Below are 22,448 nucleotides of genomic sequence, written 5' to 3'. Positions count from 1 at the left end.
GTGACTTGATGAGAGTCTGGCCTTTCTGCTGTCTTCTCCCAGCAGATTTATAGTGACTGACCTTTTCTTCCGCCACAGTCACGCCAAGTCTCTCTGTTCTGTCTCTGACCCTAAGCAATCGCAAAAGAACAGAACCCACATCCTGCAGTGTCTGTTCATCAAGACTGTCCATAGGCATCTAACTTGAGCCATTAGAGTTGAGTCAACCAATCAATTATTAGTATTATTTATCAAATAGCCTTTAGCACTCTTTCAAACTACCTCATCATATGGGTCTTTAAACTCTGTTATAAATGTGAGAATTATTAATATTATTATTAATAATAATAATACGATGTGGCCTGAAGTACTGGGGAAAAAAAGAATTTCCGCCACTCATTCAGGCTGTATGGTTTGTGAGAAATGAATATATTTCTCCTGTTATATGTTGTCCTGTCAAAAGCAGTAAATCTTTCAGTGAAAAATATTACTCATGATATTACTTGCCATGGCATTTTGGTTCCAATATTTTACAGCCAGTTGGATTAGACATCTGCTCCTGCAGCACACTGCACAGATTTGAAGGAATTTCAGATAGGATCTTGAACCGTGTAGCATTCTGAAGTGTACTATAGAGCAGTGGAAAAGTATGAGATTCTGTTGCACCTTCTTTACAGCAGTAGAACAGTGAATGTTTATGTGGCTAGCAAACTGTGCAGCTGAATACATACTCCTATAATTTGGTCATTCCTGAATTGTTTTTTAGAGCTGTATAAGTTTAGAGCATGTTCTGCAGATAATTATTATGTTCATTGTTCATTGCGTAAAGCAGTAGAACAATATCATTATATAGCAGAACAGCATCTGTAGCATGTTATGTACAGCAGTAGTCCTTTCTGTAACATATTGTGTAACACTAGTTATTGTGGTATGTTGTACTGCACAGTAGTAGTTCCTGTCACCCATTGTGCAGTATGTATTTTCATAGCTTGTTATATTGGACCAGAAGGTGCTTCATGTATCATGTTGAATCAAGCAGGTGTTTCCTGTAATCTCTAAAGATTTCTGTGAAAATTATGCTCTCACAGAGGCCTATTCAGTCATTTTTAAAGGAAAAAGGGAAATTATTCCATTCTGGACCAGCAAGGGCATTTAAAGGAGACTACTGCATATGAATGAGCATGAAAATGTAATTTAACTGGGGTTACTAGAAACTTGAGAGGAACAAAATTTTATTTCCTGAACCCTCTGCACTTTCACAGTTCTTTGAAAGCATGGGACTTTGAAAGCAGACGTTTGACTGACAACTGTTTCCCTCCAGTGAAATTCCCAATTAAAGTGAAGTCTTTACTGTTTAATAACTATTCAATCCTCTGGCCTCAACTGCCTGCCATTCTAATATAGAGGAATGTGTAGGTTGTGGAAATTAATAAAATCTGACTTGTCCTTCAGTACCTTGTAAGTAAGTTTTCATTACCCTGTTGAACTTTCCGAATGGATTCTCTTTCATGAAGAATAAAACACTCATTCACATAGGTTCCCCATACTATAATGGGGTACATTGTCCTTGGAGAGCTGGAAAAAGGAGAAAGATCAACAATTTTTATGTTTTTACACATGCTGAGAGACATACTTGATATATTATATATTCAGTGCTCTTTTTTGCCTATTTGCCTTGAACTCAGAGAGCAAAATTAATTAAGTTGTCCATCCAGCTGAGCTGCTGGTTCAAGAAAATCAATAAATGGAACTTTGTGTTGTCTCTTTACACTTTTTTAAAATGGACAGATATCTGGATACAATGAGCCATTTTCAATGTTCAGCATTAGTCACAAAGTTGATAGCAAAGTTGATGAACCTTTTCTTAATCTTTTCTGCCAATGTCTTTTGAAAAAATTACAAAGTTTTATAAATACACATGCATAAAACCAGCTATGTGTATTTCCCCATAAATATGTGCCCTGATTTTCCATCCAGCACATACTTTATTAACTCCTCAGTTTTATTTCCAGGCCACACTGCTCTGAATGTTGGTTTTCTTCAGCTCAACCCATTTCGCTCATATCTGGAGGAATTCTTCTTAACCCTCCTATTATCTTTGGGGTCAATTTGACCCCATTCAATGTTTAACGTCTCTAAATAAATGATTGACATCATTTGTTTTGCTTCATATTTTATGACTTTTCCTAATTTAATGGGGACAACTGGGTAAACATAAAATAAACATGATGATATGTTTTCAATGTCCTGTACACATTTTGTACACATCGGTGTTCTTTTGGGTCAATTTGACCCCAGGCTGTTTTAGCTGTATAAAACATATAAGAAATATCAACATTTTACACACATTTGTTTTGGTTGTTTTGGATGATATTGAGGTCACTATAACATGCAATTTTATAATCTTCAAAAAACTTCCCTCTGCTTTAGGGCCCTAACCTAACATAACCATACCTGTGGTAGTGCTAGAACCACTGATAGTTCACTTTCCCGTGCTTTGGGGGAGGGGAAATATGGTTCCCGCAAGGACATTGATAGTTCACACAACATAGGGGAGGAGCAAACATATAAAAGCTTGCACAGCAGCCTTCTAAACCATTTCTCTTGGTGCTCTGTGTGCTCTCTCTTTATGCTCTCTCTCAATTGAAAATTTCTGTATGATTTTATTTACACTGACTCCCCGATTGTTTTTGTTTATTTTTATTGATCTTATGGGTTTGATTGCTCCTTTTTATCAGGTACTCTTGTTTTATGTTGTATTATTAGTAACTCCTGTGTTTACTGTCTATTTTGGCCAGGTCACTCTTGAAAAACAGATTTTTAATATCAAGAGTTTTTTTACCTGGTTAAATAAAGGTTAATAATAATAATAATAATAATGACCTCTAAGCAAAGGTTTTCTGTCAATGAGGTTTTGTCACAGCTCTTTGACAGTGAAAGCGACATAGAGGAGTATGTGTCTGAGACAGACGATAATGTTGAGGAGGACCCTGATTATGAGGCATCCTCCTCTGATGAGAATGAGACCCTTAGTGTTGACCCTCCTGTTGTCTCTCAACCACCAGCAGACACGTTACCTTCCAAAAATGGAAAGTTATTATGGTCCCTCTCCCCACTTGAACGACAGGGTAGACTTAGTGCGGCTAATGTCATCAAAATGGTTCCAGGCCCCACCAGATATGCAGCCATGTCCAAGACGTAAAATCAGCATTTGAGCTCTTCGTAACACCATCAATCGAAAATGATATACTTGAGATGACAAACTTAGAGGGGAGGCGCGTGTATGGGGACAGTTGGTAAGACTTGGATGTGACCCACTTGCAAGCATACATTGGGTTGTTCATTTTGGCAGGAGTCTACAAGTCAAAAGGCGAAGCAACAGCAAGCCTTTGGAATGCTGACACTGGAAGGGCAATATTTCCAGCCACCATATCTCTAAAGACATTCCATGTTTTCTCCCTTGTCATACGCTTTGATGACAGAGAAACAAGGCAGGGCCGACGAGAGCGTGACAAACTTGCATCAACACGGGATGTATGGGACAAGTGGGTTCAGCAATTACCCTTTCTTTACAATCCAGGCCCCCACGTGACTGTGGATGAATGACTGGTTGCGTTTCGTGGGCGCTGTCCCTTCAGACAATACATACCAAGCAAACTGGTCAAATACGGTTTCAAAATATGGGCAGCATGTGAAGCACAGTCCAGCTATGCCTGGAATATGCAGATGTAAACTGGTAAATCCCCTGGGGAAGCACCTGAATAAAATCAGGGCATGAGGGTGGTACTAGACATGGCTGAAGGACTGAATGGTCATAACATTACATGTGATCATTTTTTCACATCGTATGCCCTGGGTGAGGAACTGCTGAAAAGGAAAGTTACCATGTCGGGGACAGTGAGAAAAAACATTAAAACACCAAAAAGATCTTTCGTTCCAATTTTAGGTCAATCAGTGAGATTTTACGGTTATTTGCTTATTTTTTCATAGTCGGGTAATAGGTATTCTGGATGTATAAGGGGGGGTGGGGGGGGGTTATTTTTTATTTAAAGGGCTATTTAGGTCGTCAACAAAGAAACATAAAGTACCTGACACAAACTTGTGGTAACAATTTCAATTATAATCATTTTCTGGAGGTTTAAATTGCTGTGGTCAAATTGACCCCAAGGATAAAAGATGTTAGTAAATTTGAAGATAACAGGAGGTTAAACTATGAATTATTTGTATGCATAAAAAAAAAATTTAAAACAGAAATAACTAAATATAAAATGTTGTATTTCACTCTACCTGAAATGACTATCTGGTTGTATAACTTTATAATAATTTATTTAGATAAGGACAGTTATCAGACCTTATTTTTGAATAACAATTAAAATGCAATAATAATAATAATAATTATATTTATTATTATTATTATTATTATCATTATTATTTCACAGAAAGAGTCAGTGTAGTGTTTCATTCTGTGCTCAGAGATTCAGTACAGTGCTGTAATCTCACAGACAAATATTAAGTTGAGCTTAGAGTAGTGCTCTGTACTCTGAATTCTTAGGAGTTGAGGGGTGGGGGGATGTATGGCTGGGCAGTAGGTGAAGTCATGGGAAGGGGGGTCTGAACTGTATTACAGCCCACTGTAATTAGCATAAGGAGTCATGGGGGCCTCTATATTATGGTCCAAAAGAGCTGAGACTGGACTGTATTTGGCCCCACTGTAATTAGCATACAGGGAACAGCGTGCATCCTGATGCAGCCTTAATTAAGAGTCAGGAGAAAAGTATGTCTGTGTGAGAGCTTTGGCAGGAGGCAGAGGGATATTACAGCAGCCTCTTCATCCCTCTTCTCACATGCAGACACATCCTTCTCTGTTGTGTTTATGTAGTTGAAGAAGGCTTCCATTAGACTGCTGTTCTGTGATGAGATGGATAGCGCTTCAGTGAGGAATGAAGGGGCAAGTTGAACTGGTAGGTACTTAAACCTCTGCCATCCATAGGCCACAATATGAGCAACTGCTTCCCACTCTCTCTCGGAAGGTGTGATGCAAACTAGGGATCTTGTATGTTGTTCTACAGGTCTTGGTTGCATAAAAAGTGTTCCAGAAATCAGTAAGACAATCCATGATGACCCCATTCCCAACTCCAATCTCCAATTCACCATTTTCCAGCAGACGTCTAAAGTAATGTTGGCATCCAGTATGTTCTTGTTCTCTCTCTCTCTCTCTCTCTCTCTCTCTCTCTCTCATAGACTCAGGCACACACACACACATTCACTCTGACAGGCGCACACATATTGCCTTAAACTCTGTGTGCAAAATTAATTAAGCTGACTGTCCAGCTAAGCTGCTTGTTCAAGAAAATCAATAAATGGAACTTTGTGTTGTCTTATTAGAGTGTTTTGAAAAGGAAATATCAGAAATCTTGACGTAATGAACCATTTTCCATATTCAGTTTGAGTCACTCTCCCTACAAACTCATATAAAAAAACAAATAATCATTTTCTCGAGATAACAACTTAATTATTTCATTTTCTCAAGAAAACAAATGATTTTCTCTAGATCATGACGTAATTGTGTCATTTCGACTTGAGACTGGCTTGAGGCAACAGTAGCCCAAGGCTACTGAAGGAGCGATTGATCAATGCATCAGATTTTATTTTAATCAATGTCTAACACAGGCAGAACTTGCATTGTGCGTTTCTGTTATAGATAACATTCAACATTCAACAGTCAACTTCACTGCTAACCAGATACGGAACCCAGGGTGGCTTCATAGATACCGAATGATGTTCAAGAGGTGCAGACTGGCCGGGTTGCGTGTTACCAGAGACATTGTTTATGAGATTCAGTCTTGCCTAGACCCAGAAGGCGTACAGCAAAGACGAGGCAGAAGACTTAGGAGACGACATTACAGCATCCCAGGGCCCAATTACATTTGGCATATGGACTCCTATGATAAATTAACACCATTTGGCATTGGAATAAACGGGTGCATGCATCGATGGATTTTCACGTCATATAATCTGGATGCAAGCAAACTTTACAAATAGTAGGCCTGAAGTCATTGCATCATACTTCATTGGTACGGTCAGTGAGCTAGGGGGATGCCCAAAGATAGTGCGGTCGGATCTGGGAACTGAAAATGTTCATGTCAACAGACTGCAGCACTTTCTCCGCAAAGATTACACTGGCACAGTACATGGTCCTTGTGTCCTACAAGGAAGAAGTACATGAAACCAACGAATCGAAAGCTGGTGGGGCATCTATTGGAGACAGAATGCGGACTACTGGAGGGACTTGTTTCAGGACTTCCGATCAGCGGGGGATTTCAGTGGCGATATGGTAGACAAGGGCCTCGTAGTAATTCTGCTTTCTAAAAATAATTCAGGTGAGATTCTCCTCTGCATTTGTATGTTTAAAGCAAGTTAGTTCACGCTCGTAAACCACCAGAATTAACTAGTTATCAATGGCTACATTAATTAGTCTTCATTCTCTGCATAGATAGCCAGATAGATAGCTAAATATCTGAATAAATATGCCCATTGCATTGCCAAATCTAGTTGACAATCAAAACGATGGTCATGCGTGGCATTGCTTCTGTTACCTCCACCAACGTTTGAATGAAATACGTGGGCCTATTGATTCAGTTTACCAGTTCAGTTCCTGTAACATATGTGAGTCATAGCCTGTATGCTACTACATTAAGAGAATAGTCTACTGATATTATTTTTAGTCGGTAGTCTTTGTTATTGAACTGGTAGTATCCGTCTACCTTCATTTTGTCTTCAACTGTCCTAACACTGTCATTGCAAACATATGTAAATTGTTTTATAAAATAACCTGCTACTATAACACCTACATACTGGTCATCGTGCAGTATGTCAATATAATACATAGTATTAAAACCTAAATTAAAGTACATAGTGGGGGGAGAAGAGGTTTATAAGCATTTAAGTGTTTGATGCTCACGCTTTTTTGTTTTGTGTTGCAGGATGAGCTGGACACAGTTGTGAGAATGTGGGACAGCCACCGGATTTGACCAGGTGGCAACGGACATGAATTGTATCATGGCAAACCATTTCTCATGTACTGTGTACCAGAACTTTGTCAAGCATGTGATCATTTGCATTCAGTAGACTATGACAGAATGGACATCATTCTGCAAGAGGACATTTGTCTTTGGAAAACAGACATCCCCTGCGACCCTGACCTGTATGAGCTTTGTGTTCTGGTCATGGAGGAAAATGGTATTGAGCCTTGACATTATGCACTGGAGGCAGCTAGACTTTACAGAGAGCTGAGACCTCTGATTAGAGCACTCCTGTCAGAGACAGATTAGCCATTTTCATTAGCTCACAGCTTGTTTTGGAGTAGCTCTTAGCATTGTTGTAGAGTTTTTTGAAAATAAGTTGCAAGAAGTTCTTTTAAAGCTAAGGACCTGATCACATTCAAAAGTGTTGTAACAGCTGTGGAAGATAATTTTATTCTAAATTGTCAATGCTCTCTCTCTCTCTCTCCTTGATTTCTTTCTCTATAGGTTTATTTAATAATGTTGCCGTTAGGGTTATTTAATTTTAGTTATTTAGTTTATGTTTGTCTGTCTTTTTTTTACTAAATGTGAGATGTGTACTGCTGCCCTCAGGTTACCTTTGCAAAATACATATTTGATCTAAATTGGGACAGAGGAAAAGTCATAAAGCATTCCCAATCTAGAATCTAACCACATGCCATCTGACCTGCCATGGAACGGACAGATTTTTGTCATCAAGTCCTTATTTCAAAAATATGGCTTTGAACAACAGAGTGGCAAACTGCAGGGGAGAATAATGTGTCAGTCTGAAATTCTGAGTGGCCTGACAATTAATTGGAAACCAACTTTGAGTGCTCATCAAATGTTTGTTTGAGCTATCAAAACCAAATGAGCATTGTTTCTTTGTAGAGCTAAACATTCTGAAAGAGGAAATGTGCCATATCTAAGAAGAATCAACATGGCTGTGTACACAAACCTGTTGTTCTGTTAATTTGGGGGCCAAGCACCGAAGGTGTATTGTATTTGTTAGTTTTATTATTATTATTATTATTATTATTATTATTATTATTATTATTATTGTTGTTGTTGTTGTTGTTGTTGTTGTTATTATTATCTTAATACTGTAAACAAGGTAATATCACTCAATAACATATGAATGGTTGAATGTGTAAGAGGGAAGTCAAACTGGGACCCAGAAAAGGCTGACATTTGACCGAGCCAGCATGCTGGGACGCAGCGTGTACTTCAAAGGACCCGAGAGCCTGGTGGTAAAACAATAAGTCACTCGGACTTCCTCTGAATGGGCAGGCCATTTGGTTCTCTGGAATGTTACCACCTGGACACAACCAAGATAAGGGGAACTAGTCTCTTTGTCTGTGGTTGTGGGTGTGGGTGTTTTGGGGTCGTAAAGGGTGAAACGACCGGCACCTGGTGGGGGCCACTGCACGGGACAGTACCACAGTGCCCTCATTTGGGCCCCTCGGATATTACACTTTGTATTTCTTTTCTGGATCTGGACTATAAACCATCTATAAACCATCTGTATATCTTATTTACAAATCCCGGAAAACCTTACAAACCATGCTCATGTTTTCATTGTATTATTGTATTATGCATTATGTAATAATAACATGGATTGCATGTACAATGGTTAAACAAAAGGGTATTTTCATGACAACTGCACCATAATATTACATCCACTTGGCATGTTTGGTATGTACATTTTCTCCATGGTTCAAGCCATTGAATGAAATATGTTTCATACCAAATAGAATTTGAAAAAACATAGTTTCAGCAACTCAGGAAAAAACTAACACAATGGAATGTCCTCTCTGGTAATCATCTCCTTTTCCCGATTTCCCCACTGATTGTTTTAACAGCAGCCCCAAATGGTGGGGGCCGAAATTCGAGATTTATGATTCAGCCAGGTTAATTTATGGTAATGCCGCCTAGATCAAACGCGGGATTTGGCCTAAAAGGAAGGGAGACAATCCTGTCGAGGAAGATCGTAATCGACTTCCCACCGTGCACATACTATGTGCGCTGTGTGTAGACAGACAAGGAAGATCGTAATCGACTTCCCTCAGTGCACATACTAGGCTATGTGTTCTGTGTAGAGATAGCCATGGAAGATCGCAATCGACTTCCCGCACTGCGCATACTCGAATGTTCTGTGTGTAGCTAAACAGGCTGGTAAGAACTCTTTTACTCTGTATTTCTGTTTTTAACCTGTATAATTGATTTTGGAAATTGAAGATAATAACCTACCTGCCTGTTCAATAAATTCTGATTTTTAACTTGCGTGGTCTTCATGACTCTAATCCATTTTATCTTCTTTTCAGCCGAAATTCCGTTTAAATACTCAGGGGGGCAATTCTGACGGGGACCTCCTGATCAGGGGTCTAGTACAGTAAACGTCTTTAGTGGGGTCTTCAAGTTAGATAGGTGACCACGATCTGCCTGTTAAGGGATTGGTGGTATTGGTTCTGGTGGTTTGGCTTAAGAGAACCCATGGGCGTAGTACGCCGGTTCTTGTCAAATTCGCCTGAAGGAGCCCGATAGATACGCACCGTCCTGGGCTCATAACTGTCGATGCACTATCCATGTAAGCCAGGCATGGAAGGCATGTATTATGGTGGTCAGCCTCCTACCCTCTGGATTCCTCGCCGAACTGAGATTTAACAATAATGCTAAAGCCCGGGAGCATATATTGAGGAATGATGGCACAAGATAGAGTCGAGTGTAACCACTCCCAAGTTCCACGTATAGTTAAACCCTAATTTTAAATTTTTCATATAAAATGGAGTCAGATTTAACACGAGAGTAAAACATAATAACCGTTACGCTTCCTGGCTGTGGTCAGGGATATATCTGTTATGTTGTTCCGCGCATATGTGAATATTCTGATGCTCTCATTGGAATATTTACAGTCCGGCGACAGATCGGATATATCTCTGATGACAGCATAGCCCCGTTTACAAACGGAGAGTAACCAGAATGCTACTGATCCGTTTCAGGCCCGTTTTAAGCGGGATATGAAGCAACGCCTTCATATCTAACCCGTGGCAACGGAACCAGTGCATTCTTAATTCTAATTGTGCCCTGTTCTTGCGAACAGATGAAAACTAACTAACATCTCCGTTTTGACTCACACCAGCAAAAGGAAAACACGCGGTGCCTTCCCCTCCAGCTACAAACCCTCATTGGTCTAGCTGTGAGGTGTTTACAAATGAAATAAAGATCTAAATCAACCACTGCATTAAAAGTATGAACAATGCCTCTCTTACTGATTTCATTTAAAACAAGTTGTTGATGTTGTTGTTGTTATTATTGCTGATGAAACCGATACTAGTTATCATAGATTCATTATGAGGATGGTCTACCTCAGAGTTGAAGGGCCATGTTCAGAAATGACATTGCCAAACAATTTTATGTTTTCTTAAATGGGGGTACAAGTATTTTGGTGTACTGCAAGGAGTACAAGAGAAAATTGCTTAAAAAATCTAGATAATTCATAACTTGATATGAATGATTTATTATTGATATTAATTGGTTTTAATTATTGATTGGGATTGCTTGTTAATAAGGAAGTGGGATGGGAACATGGAAAGGAATGCACTTTATTAATATAACATAACAATGATACATTTGTGTGCTCCTAGAGTGTTGAACATGCAATTAATATAATAAAGGTTAATAATGCATATTATAAAAATTACCAATCAATCCATAAATGGATCCCCAAACATTGCCATTGTTCCTTTAAAATAAATAAAATAATAAAAAAACATTCTCTTGCATTTATTGCACTTAACAGATCAAATAAGCTAAATCAATCGCATATAAAATCCATCCCTTAACACTGCATTGTTGGACGTGTGCATGAAAAGAAATACAATAAGGCTGTCAATTAGAATCATACCTGTATGATTTTTTAGCTTCAGTGCTAAACTATATTTGATGACAACTTTCTTGTACACCAATATCACAGAGAAACTTTCAATAAGTTTTGAAACAATGGGAAATAAAATAATGGGCCAAGCAAGGTAAGAAACATTTTGGACTCATATTTCTAAAACTATGTTCATGGAAATAGTTCTTGACCTCTTAAAACCTCACAAACTGATGGTCTACTGAAATAATCTGAACCCCTGAATCTAAAGGACAAAAACATAGCTCAAAATTTGACACATTTTGACAAAAGTAAAGAACTTCAAGGGCCAAACAGTGGGTGATTATAGAGTAGCCCCCTTCCTGCTATTTTCAAACTGTGAAATGGGCTGGTTCAGTTTCAGTGCATCTCACAGAAGATAGCCTCCTGCCTCACTAGCGTTGTACTAATGAACAAATGCAAGTGTGAGCCAAAGGCTGCCTCAAAAATTCAGACATGTCTGTAAATGTGACTTTGATGGTCCTGGATAGAAATAGGTCAGAGCCTATGCAGTACCTCAGGAAGAGGCCAAGATCCAGCTGATCTGTTTCTCAGACAAATCTCAAGAGGTGATGAGAGGTGGTTGTTTCTGCAGGAGACATGAATTCTGGGAACATGATCATTTTGATGATGCCAATAATTTTTTCCAGCCCATCTGCACTTATTGCCTCTCTGACAGATCTCAGAATTGGCTTCCAACATTTGATGATAAAAGATGGCTGTTGCACCATCTTATTATGTACAATTTCCTGTAATAGTCTTGACAGATTTTGTTCTGTTGGTGAGCACTGTACAATTGTGACTGCTCAGTATGCTCAGTACTTCTTCCATGTCAGACCCTTAGCACATCCTTCTCTGTTGTGTTTATGTAGTTGAAGAAGGCTTCCATTAGACTGCTGTTCTGTGATGAGATGGATAGCACTTCAGTGAGGAATGAAGGGTCAAGTTGAACTGGTAGGTACTTAAACCTCTGCCATCCATAGGCCACAATACGAGCAACTGCTTCCCACTCTCTCTCTTGGAAGGTGTGATGCAAACTAGGGATCTTGTATGTTGTTCTACAGGTCTTGGTTGCATGAAAAATGTTCCAGAAATCAGTAAGACAATCCATGATGACCCCATTCCCAACTCCAATCTCCAATTCACCATTTTCCAGCAGACGTCTAAGTAATGTTGGCATCCAGAAAATGCTTCAACCATGTCCAAAATACAATGTACTTGGCGGATTGTAATGGTTTGCTCATCAGCTACATTCTCTGGATTTTCATAGAAGGCATTTTCTGCTTGGCTGGTGGAAGCCTGGTTGGAATACACTGAAAAGCAGACACCTCCATACCAGTTTCCTCTGTTGCCACTGCTGGATATTCAAAGACAGGGATTAAATCCACAGACCGGGATGGATCTTGACTCTGCTTGTAGAGGTGAGTATACCAGTGTGTCACAGAGAACATCAAATGACGTGTTTGTGTCATAACCAAGAAAAATAACTTCCTCATCAGGGGACACAGTTATTGACTGAGCTTTTGTTGATGTCTGGTGAGTAGGAGTAGACTGAGGTGTTGAGGTTGATAAGGCACTTTCAGAAGTCATAGAGCTGGAGCTGGAGGCAGGTCTGTCAAAGGACAGAGGGCTGTAACTGACCCGTGGGGATGAGTGGAGAATGTGAGGAGAATGTGGACTCAGGTGTGAAGGGAGATACAGGCATCTGGGGTCTGTCAAGTGAATGGGCTCCATCTGTTGTGTTAGAACTGTCTTCCTTTTTGGACTTTGTACACATGTACAATCTAAGGATTTTATGATGAGTTGCCTCATACAAACTTCCAATTGTAAGTGTGCCCTGTTGGGGTTTCTCTGAGCCCATGGCACAAAGCATACAATCAAAGTCCTCAAGTTTACCTTTCTTTGATTTTCCCTTAGGGAAAAACATATTTTTCCCTTCATTCAGAAGTTTGGCCACTGTATCATCTTTCCTCACAATGAGCTCTCTTGTTCCACCCCCTGTGGGTCTTCTTACTTGTTTGTAGACACTGTCTTGGTAGTGCCAAATTCAATTATTCTGGTCTTTTGTTCAGCATTCTTATTTCCAATTCCTGTAACTTGTCTAGGGAGGCTCTTACTGGCTGCTGTGGCTGGTAATTTCATTTTATGTTTATATATTCAGGCGATCAATTAAAATCTTTTTCTTTAGCTCTACATGCTCATTTGATTATGTATCCTTCCAGTTTTTGGCGAAGATGCAGCCTCCATATTGTGGAATATAACGTGAAAGATCCTCCTCACCAAGGATCTTCACAACATCTTGATCCACCTAGAATATACAAGAGGAACAAAATTTTGCGAGCATTAATATTTCTTGTTGAGAATGCATTCAGATCAATCAAAATTGATTTTTGCTACTGGCTGAGACAATGTACAACCTTTAGATCATTCTGTTCCGAATTAGGAGCCTCTGCACAACTTGTCACAGATCTTGGCTGCGTTTCCCAGTTTTGATGTACCTTAACGTTTTACGAAGGTTTCTAAGGTTTACCTTTCAAAGGGAAACCGCTTTTTTATGAGTGTTTCCCAGATTATACCTTAACAGTTGCCTTAAGGGACACTTCCAAAGGTACGTCGTAAGTTGGAGCTGGCCTTCACTGTGGTGCTGAAAAGTTTATCAATCGATGCCAAGCGAATTGATTGTCTCACTTGTAAAGGCTTATGAATGACATTTTAATATAACAAGTGTTGTCATAATCATTTTACATCAATCTAATATTGTAGAAGAGGAAGCTATGCCTACTGAAAATCATCTGCGAATCTCTTTAAGAGTCAAGATGAGACCTTGTGATAGTTTCAATAAATACGTACATATAGGCTACAAAAGATAAAATAAAGAGCATCAATCGGGACATATAAGCCATAGTCTGGGACTTCTTGGAAGCCCAGGAAAAGGATATAAGCTACATATGGGTGAATTATTTTGTTCTTATTGAAACAAAGGTCTAATGTTAATTTGTTTTTGTCACACAATGTATAGGCAACTGTAGCAGCATATCCACTGATTCCCGTAGACTTTTCTCTGCAGTGCAAAAATGATCGCAGATGAAAGGCAAAAGCGCGTCTGTGGAAATTGATCATGATTAATTCTATACCGGGTATGCCTTATGAATAGGCCTACCTGTTAAAGTGATATGTTCATCCACCTTGATTTTCTGTTGGATAATCTTAAGTTTAACCAAGAATATCATTATTGGGTTGTTTACCGAAAATCGTAAAACAACATGGTAAGAAAGAAATGTTCTGTAATGTTGATATTTACCCATGCTATTTTGTTTTATATATGAGGTGTGAGCTAAAGGAAAGGGATGTAGATCATTTGGCTATGTTTGTTCATTATGAGCCACCGTACCTGTATGTGTGTTTATGGCTAGGCCAATCAACGTGCTCTAGTTCGGTCATGCAAGTAGACTTACTCAACGCCGGCTTTGCTCACAGGTTTTATATTCTTAATAAACCGGCAGTTTGTTCCAAGTCAGAGTGATCATTGACTCGCACACAGACAAACTAATTTTTGCAGGGTGTGCAGTCAGAAAAGCCATATCCTCAGTTAGCTCCACTACGTATAAATTTTTTCCACAAATTGGATTAGTATTATGGATAGGCCCTATACTTAATTACCATCATGATGGGAATAGACAGGTGAAACGACAATATTTTCATGACATGCTATGCACTGAAACGTTGATTGGATAATTAATTTTCGTAAAGTCAATATTAAACTATCTGTCATTTTTGCATGCAGATGTGCTACTAGATGTGCACTGTAGTACAACTGTCGATTTGAAAAGCAAAATGTTGGCATAAGGCTAAAACTGTGACAGGATTCGCGGAGCGCAGCGCTAAGGGACAGCTTACGAGTGCCTCAGACCACCCTTTTAAAGTTATACCTTTCAGAAGGTATACCTTAACTAAGGAGGTGCTGGGAAACAGCTCGAGACCTAAAGGAATACCTTAAGGTATACCTTATGACGCACGTAGCGCTAAGGAGACTCTGGGAAACACAGCCCTTGTTCACTGCATCAGTACACAGCAAATAGATGAGTGTTGAAATTTTAGGGACGGTGTTGAATAGAGAGTGTTGGTGTTGTTATAAGACCACACGGTTATAAAATAGCACTGCCAGTGCTGCCTGTGACTCAGTTGCGTTGTCAAATCAGAGTGTATTTTCCATTGGTGTTCAATTTAACACTGATTGGGGTAGATGAAAGCCACGCCCTCACGTAACGTTCTCAAATTTTCCATCCATTTTCTTTCAAGCGAATAAGACGGTACGTTTTTTCACAAGGTAAGCGAGACTCTCTTGTTAATCACACGCATGATATTTTATGATAATTTATATTTGCTTCATAACTTGTGCTTATTTAAGTTGGAACCATCTCTTTTGTATTGAACTAAATAGGTAGCTAACTGAACAAGGCCGAGCAGCTCTGGTTCCACTTCCAGCCAGGGCAAGGTGCTCACATCCGTCATGTAATTAACGTTATAGTGAACAGTTTACTCCATGATAATGAACCTACTGTCTAAACGGTAATATATTGTTGGACTTTTGAAAAAGCTAAGTTACTAGGCTATGCTAGTTATGTCAGAGTTGAAAGTTGAAATGTGCAGTGTTCAGCGGGGGTAGGCTATTGCTAACTAAGCAAGCTGGCTAACGTAGCCACATGTGGTTGCTTCAAGCTGGGATGGTGAAAAAGCGTATGCACGGTATACCGAAACTGTACTTTTTCGGTAATTAAAAAAAAAAAAAAAAAAAAAACGGTTCGGTATTAGAATTTTCCGACGTTCGGTACTTTTAGGTCAAATGTAAAAGCCAGGGAAATGTGTCTCCCGCATTACTGATTGAGAGGATGAAAGGTGTAATTTGTCTGAATCTTCGCTAGATGGCAGTAGCAACTAAGGTAGCCAATTCAGATGACGTGTGCTTGTGCAGTCATCTCATTGATCCAGCGCAAGCTTCCACTCAGTTCACTTCAGTAGCAACTAGCGAGAGAGACAGAAAAGTAATGTCTCAGGATCAGTATGTTCTAACACTATAAGCTACTATAGGTGTTCTAATTTGGAAATATTTTATTATAGGAAGATGCTGTATTGTTATTAAAATATGCTGTTTTTAGATCTATTTTAAAGTGAAAGACCTGTTTAAAGGTTCCTTAGTTTACAATTGTTTAATTTTTGAAATATGTTTAATATATTTTTTTATTGTTTAGTGTTCTAACACTATATAAGCCTGTGCTTATTAATATGTTGAACAGGCTTCAACTTAAAGGTTGTTAATAAACCGTGAATTCGAAAATGAGGTCAACCCTTTTGGACATTACGTTTTTGATCTATTAAGGTAATTTCAGTATCGTTAGGTACCGAGTATCGAATCAGTATCATTTAAGTTTCGAGTATCGTTTCAGTATCGTGATACTAAACCTGGTATTGGTATCAAAGTCAAAATTTTGTTATCGTGACAACACTACTAGCCACCGGCGATACGATTGAATTGACAATTAGTCTGTGTCTTTGGTCAACAGTTTTCACACACCACATCTGTTATCACAATCATCAGTAAACAAAATGTAAAAACGCCAGGTTACTAAGAATGAGATTTGTACTTTATTCCAAAGAAATGTTGGTTCATGTGGAGTACAAGGGAATCCTGAAATGGGTACGAATACCAATGAAGGATGACAGCCACGATTACTTCCAGTTCATTCAAGAAGGTAAGTAAAGGGCAGCCCACCGATTTTTCACATCACACCGATTGTTGCATATGAGGGAAGGACGTGTCAAAAAAACAATACAGAAGTTTCCTATGTATTCTGTGTCAGGAGATTTTGGTGCTGAAAGATGGGCACTTTTGCCTAGTAGTGTCATATGATGCATTTTGCATCAACGTTGACACTCGGTCATTGGGCAGAAGTGGCCACCCTTCAAGACCAGTATCTTCTGACACAGAATACATGGGACACTTCTGTACATTTTTTTTATATGTCCTTCCCTCATACACATAAATACGCTTGCTGTGTAAAATAGCTAAAAACTCTTTGTATTGTCAAACCTTTTCTATTACATTTCTCTCAATCGGTGAAAGATTACAGAATCACTTTCATGAATGAAGTAAAAGCAAACGCATTGCGTGTCTATTCATAGTTCACACATTTCAACTTAAAGGGGCAGGCCACCGATTTTACACATCAAGCTAATAGGAGAGCTAAAATATGGCCAATGCTTGTATGGAGCATTTTGAATATCCCATGGTGCATTGCATGTATATTCATGCTAGTATGAGTAAGTGTTTTGGCTCTCAGTTTCAGATAAATTCAACTTGCCAAATGGAACCGACGTGGACCTGAAGGACTCCTCAGGAGTTGATGTGGCTGCTGACATTTTTGATGAACTAGTATCTTTCAAGGTGTTCACTGAGGACTCTGGTGAGAAACATAAACGCCCCTCTAATTGCATTTACATTTGCATTTAGAGCATTTAGCAGACGCTTTTATCCAAAGCGACTTACAAAAAGTACATTTGTCAGTAGGAAGAGAAACAACAATATATCACTATCGGTACAACTGTGGATGTTGTAGAGAGCAAATCTGCAAGATCGGGCCACCCCCCCTTGTCCCCTTAGCTGAGAATGAGGTCTCTGAGGCCTCCTTCTGCTCAGATGAGGGGTCAGTGTCATCAATTGAGTCTGCGATCTCCATGGCAAGTTCAGGCTCCACTGTACTTACAGAGGGCACCAAAGCACGGAGAAGGCAACTGGTAGAAGGACAACCTGACAGTAAGGTGGCAAAAGATGTGAGTTGTTCTTAGGTTGTTGGTAGAATGTCAAGCATTTTCAAAATGCATAGCAGGTTTACACGTGACATCTATATTGCAGATGGTCTATGTAGCTCTGCATCAAAAACCAGGGGGTGAAGACATATTCAAAGAGTACAACAAAACCAAAGGCCTTTCTGATCAAACAAGAAAGAAACTCGTCAACATCTTGGTGGCGGATATGACAGAGAATCATGGGTAAGTGACCAATAAAATATAGTCTACTTCATAAGCTTTACTTTATTCAGTTTATTTTTACAGGGACAGTGCACATTAATAAAGATTTCTGTAAATGTGCCTGTAACTGAAATACTTGTTAAAATATCCATCTTCTGTTCTCAACCTTTTACACTGGTCATGTTAAACTTGTTTGAACTACATTTCAAAATTGACTTTATCTTTAATCTGTGTCTTGTTATGGTGTAGGAGGGTCCCACCAGTCAATGTCCGCATTACCTATGCCCTTGGAACAGTCACCCTTTTCCCCAATTTGAAGGATACGTTTTCACCAACTGGTTATGTGAGTATTACTCATAGCTTCACAATGAACTCCACTGAAATGAGTTCTGCTGACTTCGGCTGGATTGTCACATTTATGTTTTGATGGATTTTAATATTGACAGTGCGTCTTGTCTGTTTTCTTGTTTGACAGGAACAGCACTATGATCCTCACAATCCTACAGATTTAAAACGGTTCAGCGCAACACCAGAAGTGACTCCAAGAGGAGCTCCAAGTCTGCTTATCAAGATGGCCCTAAGACTCAGCGTGAGACATCAACATCTGAGCAGCTGTCAGGTGATGAATGCAGAGAAGCGATGTCCGTGATGAAGCATTCAGCGGACCAACCAGTTGTCAAGGAGAAAATGAAGGCAACGTTCAGGACCGACAGAATATGCTATACAATCCAGAAGAATCTTCACTCATCCTAGATCACTTCCCTCGATTCTTGGACACAGGCTTGGTAAGAAAAATAGAGACTTGATGTACTACTTATTAGATGTGCTGTGTATCATGTTTTGACATGGTTTCTCTGTGTGCTACATTGACCTGGACTTCACAATGCTCTTTGGAGAAGACATCTCGAGCAAGTTCATCGCAAAATGGCCAACATTCTACTAACCTAGGATTATTATTACTGTCTGCAAAGGCCTTCGCCCTGGTACTCATGTGGATGACCTTCTGTCCACTCAGGAGCAATCGAATGATTGCGGTAAGTGTACGCAGATGTTTGTGTTTGCCAGTGTTTTTCATGTGCGTCTATGAGCTATGACTGTGTATACTCATGGGATGTGGGTTTTGCCATTCTAATCCACTAGGATGGGACAGTGACTTGGCAGCTGTCCTCCTGCTCGTTCATCTCTTGCCTCCAACCGCAAAAGGAAAGAAGACTGGGAAAATCAGTGCCACTGAAGCTGCTGACCAGGTGATCAAGTTCATGAAGGTATGTTCTAGACATAGATGATGAATGAATGTTGCTTCGCCCCTTACCACTTCATTGACCTATGATTTTCACTTTCTTGTTCAGCTCTGTGTATCTCTCCCCCTCGCAGCTGTTAAAAGAAACACCTCTTAATGAGGGATAGGTAGAAATTGGTTGTTTTATTTTATTTATCATTGTATATTCAAATAGTGAACAAACACAAAACACTGTTCCTTATTTCCCCTCCCTCACTCTTAGGTGGGGACGAGCATGGTGACGTTCCTTGACAGAGTTGGATCAGCACAGCCCTTCCTCCTCTGTGTTGGAGAAAAGAAGAGTAGTATCCAGACGTTTTACGTCATCCTGGACCAGAAGGCCATTCCCTGCGTGGCGCAGACAGCTGTGGCTGCCTTCGACAAACTGTTTAAGGTGCACTTTGTGTTTGCTGTATCCTACGGTGAGGCCTTGTACAACTTCTACACATTCATCTGAACAACTGTGTATGGCATTGACGTGGGCACTGCAAAGGAGAGTTCAAGGGTCAAGGAAATCAGAGTGAGACTTCATAACATTGAGGTCTGAAAATGTTCACTTGTTACATTTGCAAGGTACAGCACAGAAGTTGTTCAGTATTTTTTCAACATTTGAAGTTTAGTCATGCTTTGTACCAGGGCGTACATTGCGTTTTAAATGTGGCGAACATGGGTGTTCATCTGTTTTTTTACACGTATTGTGGATTCAAGAAACATTTATTGAGAGTACATGGAGACTGTGTAGCTTCAGGTTCTGTTGATAATTTGGACAATGTTGACAATGTTTGTGTTCCTGATTCACTGCCAAGTGCAGATCCTCCCGTCAGTTACCCAGCTTTTGAAAAAAAGCAGTTACTGGATATGTGTAGCTCTATTATCGCTCAAGTACAAGCATCTGGAGTCTCTGATAGCACTGTGTAATCTTTAGTTTGTTCAATGGACAAACTTGTAAATGACATCCATGTCCAAGCACAGGACGCTATTCTTAAATGTCTTTCATCGAACTGAACAAGCCCTAGATAAAGTTAAAGACTGTTTTGAGCAGCTTGAAAATCCATTCTCACTCCTCAATACCGAAACTACAACGCAAAGACATTTTGAGAAAAAATGGAAAATCATTGAACCAGTAGAGCATGTTCTTGGTGTGTGTTATGATGTGCGCAAAGATAGAGCTACTGGTGTATACAGTCAAATTCCAGTCAATGACAAATTCATGTATGTACCTATTTTGGGAACTCCTGGACCCCCTGCAGTTCGCATACAGAGCCAACAGGTCTGTGGACGATGCTGTAAACATGGCCCTCCAATTCATCCTACAGCACCTGGACACTGCAGGAACCTACGCCAGGATCCTGTTTGTGGACTTCAGCTCCGCCTTCAATACCATCATCCCGGCTCTACTACAGGACAAGCTCTCCCAGCTGCACGTGCCTGACTGCACCTGCAGGTGGATCACCAACTTCCTGTCTGACAGGAAGCAGCACGTGAAGCTGGGGAAACACGTCTCCGACTCCCGGACCATCAGCACCGGCTCCCCTCAAGGCTGCGTCCTTTCCCCTCTACTCTTCTCCCTGTATACAAACAGCTGCACCTCCAGTCATCAGTCAGTCAAGCTCCTGAAGTTTGCAGATGACACCACTCTCATTGGACTCATCTCTGGTGGGGATGAGTCCGCCTACAGGAGAGAGATTGAACATCTGGTGTCCTGGTGCAGCCAAAAAAACCTGGAGCTCAACGCTCTAAAGACAGTGGAGATGGTTGTGGACTTCAGAAGGACCCAGCCCCACCGCCCCCATCACCCTGTGTGACTCCCCAGTCGACACTGTGGACTCCTTCCGCTTCCTGGGCACCATCATCAGCCAGGACCTCAAGTGGGAGCTGAACATGAGGCGGGCAGAAAAGATTGTGGCCGACCCCTCCCACCCTGGACACAAACTCTTTCAAACACTCCCCTCCGGCAGGAGGCTGCGGTCCATCAGGACCAAAACCTCACGACACAAGAACAGTTTTTTCCCGACTGCAGCTGGCCTCATCAACAAGGCCCGGGACCCCCACTGACACTGTCTGTTATCCTGACCCCCACGGACACCAAACAGACAGCACCTGTACTTATTCAAACACTTTGTCCCCTTGCACTATTGTTTATTGTTTACTGTTTACCATTTGCACTATGGTTATTTTATTCCTTGTATGTGTAAACCTACTTGGCAATAAAACCTGATTCTGATTCTGATTCTTGAGTCAACTTTTACCAACCGGGAACTTAGCAACTATTTCCAGCAAGTAAAGCTTCATGAAGATGGCATTTTTAAAGACATTAATGATGGTTCATACCTCAGAAATCACACATTATTTGCACAGCAAGAACATGCGCTTCAGATTCAGCTTTATTATGATGATTTCGAAACAGCCACTCTGCTCAGATCTAAAAAGGGAATACACAAACTTGGCTGTATTTACTTTATTTTAAGAAATTTGCCAACCAAGCTAAATTCGGTTTTGATGAACATTCATCTTGTGGCGCTTTTTCATTCAAGGGACTTAAAGAAATATGGTTTCGGTCCAATCCTACAACCTCTTGTTCATGACTTAAAAGTTTTGGAGACACGGAATCCAGGTGCCCTTTTCAGATACACCATTAAAGGGGTCTGTTATTCAGGTTACTGGTGATAATTTAGCTATAAATGACCTTTTTGGTATGGTTGAGTCATTCAGTGCAACTTACTGTTGCCGATTTAGTTTAACCGACAAAACAAGTTTGCAGTCGGTCTTTAGTGAGGATGACCCAGACTTAATTCTTTGCACAAAGGAGCTCTATTCAGAACATTGCAATGCCATGGTACAAAATCCCACTCTAGTCCACTCATTTGGTATTAAGAGAACCTGTTCTCTAAATGAACTGCAGTTTTTTAATTCCTCAGACAATTATTCAGTGGATATTATGCACGGCCTTGTACAAGGTATTGTACAGTACGAGTTAAAACTTATTTATCAGTTCTTGGTGAAGGACTCCATGTGTTTAAACACCCTTTCACAAAGGATACAGAGCTTTAACTATGGATACAGTGAGAGAAAGAACAGACCCAGTGCAGTCAAAGTTGATGATAGTAGCAAAGACCTTAGCCTCAATGCTATTCAGTCATGGTGCCTCCTGCGCAATACTCTCTTGATTTTTGGAGATCTAGTTGACCGGGACAACAGTTATTGGAACGTG

General features: G+C 40.1%; 1 long non-coding RNA gene and 1 pseudogene across 1 annotated transcript; both read left to right on the top strand.

The window, feature by feature from the left end:
• The first annotated feature begins 2,857 nt into the window (after positions 1-2,857).
• LOC118230182 overlaps positions 2,858-22,448 on the top strand; it is a 68,933-nt pseudogene continuing 49,342 nt past the window's right edge.
• Positions 18,866-19,566, top strand: LOC118230549. The gene is made up of 3 exons (XR_004765870.1): positions 18,866-18,992; positions 19,099-19,223; positions 19,461-19,566. It is a non-coding gene; the product is annotated as an uncharacterized LOC118230549 (long non-coding RNA).

The sequence above is a fragment of the Anguilla anguilla genome, chromosome 6 (assembly GCF_013347855.1).
Source record: "Anguilla anguilla isolate fAngAng1 chromosome 6, fAngAng1.pri, whole genome shotgun sequence".
In the NCBI taxonomy this organism is placed as follows: domain Eukaryota; kingdom Metazoa; phylum Chordata; class Actinopteri; order Anguilliformes; family Anguillidae; genus Anguilla; species Anguilla anguilla.
This window is presented reverse-complemented; position numbering and strand designations above follow the sequence as displayed.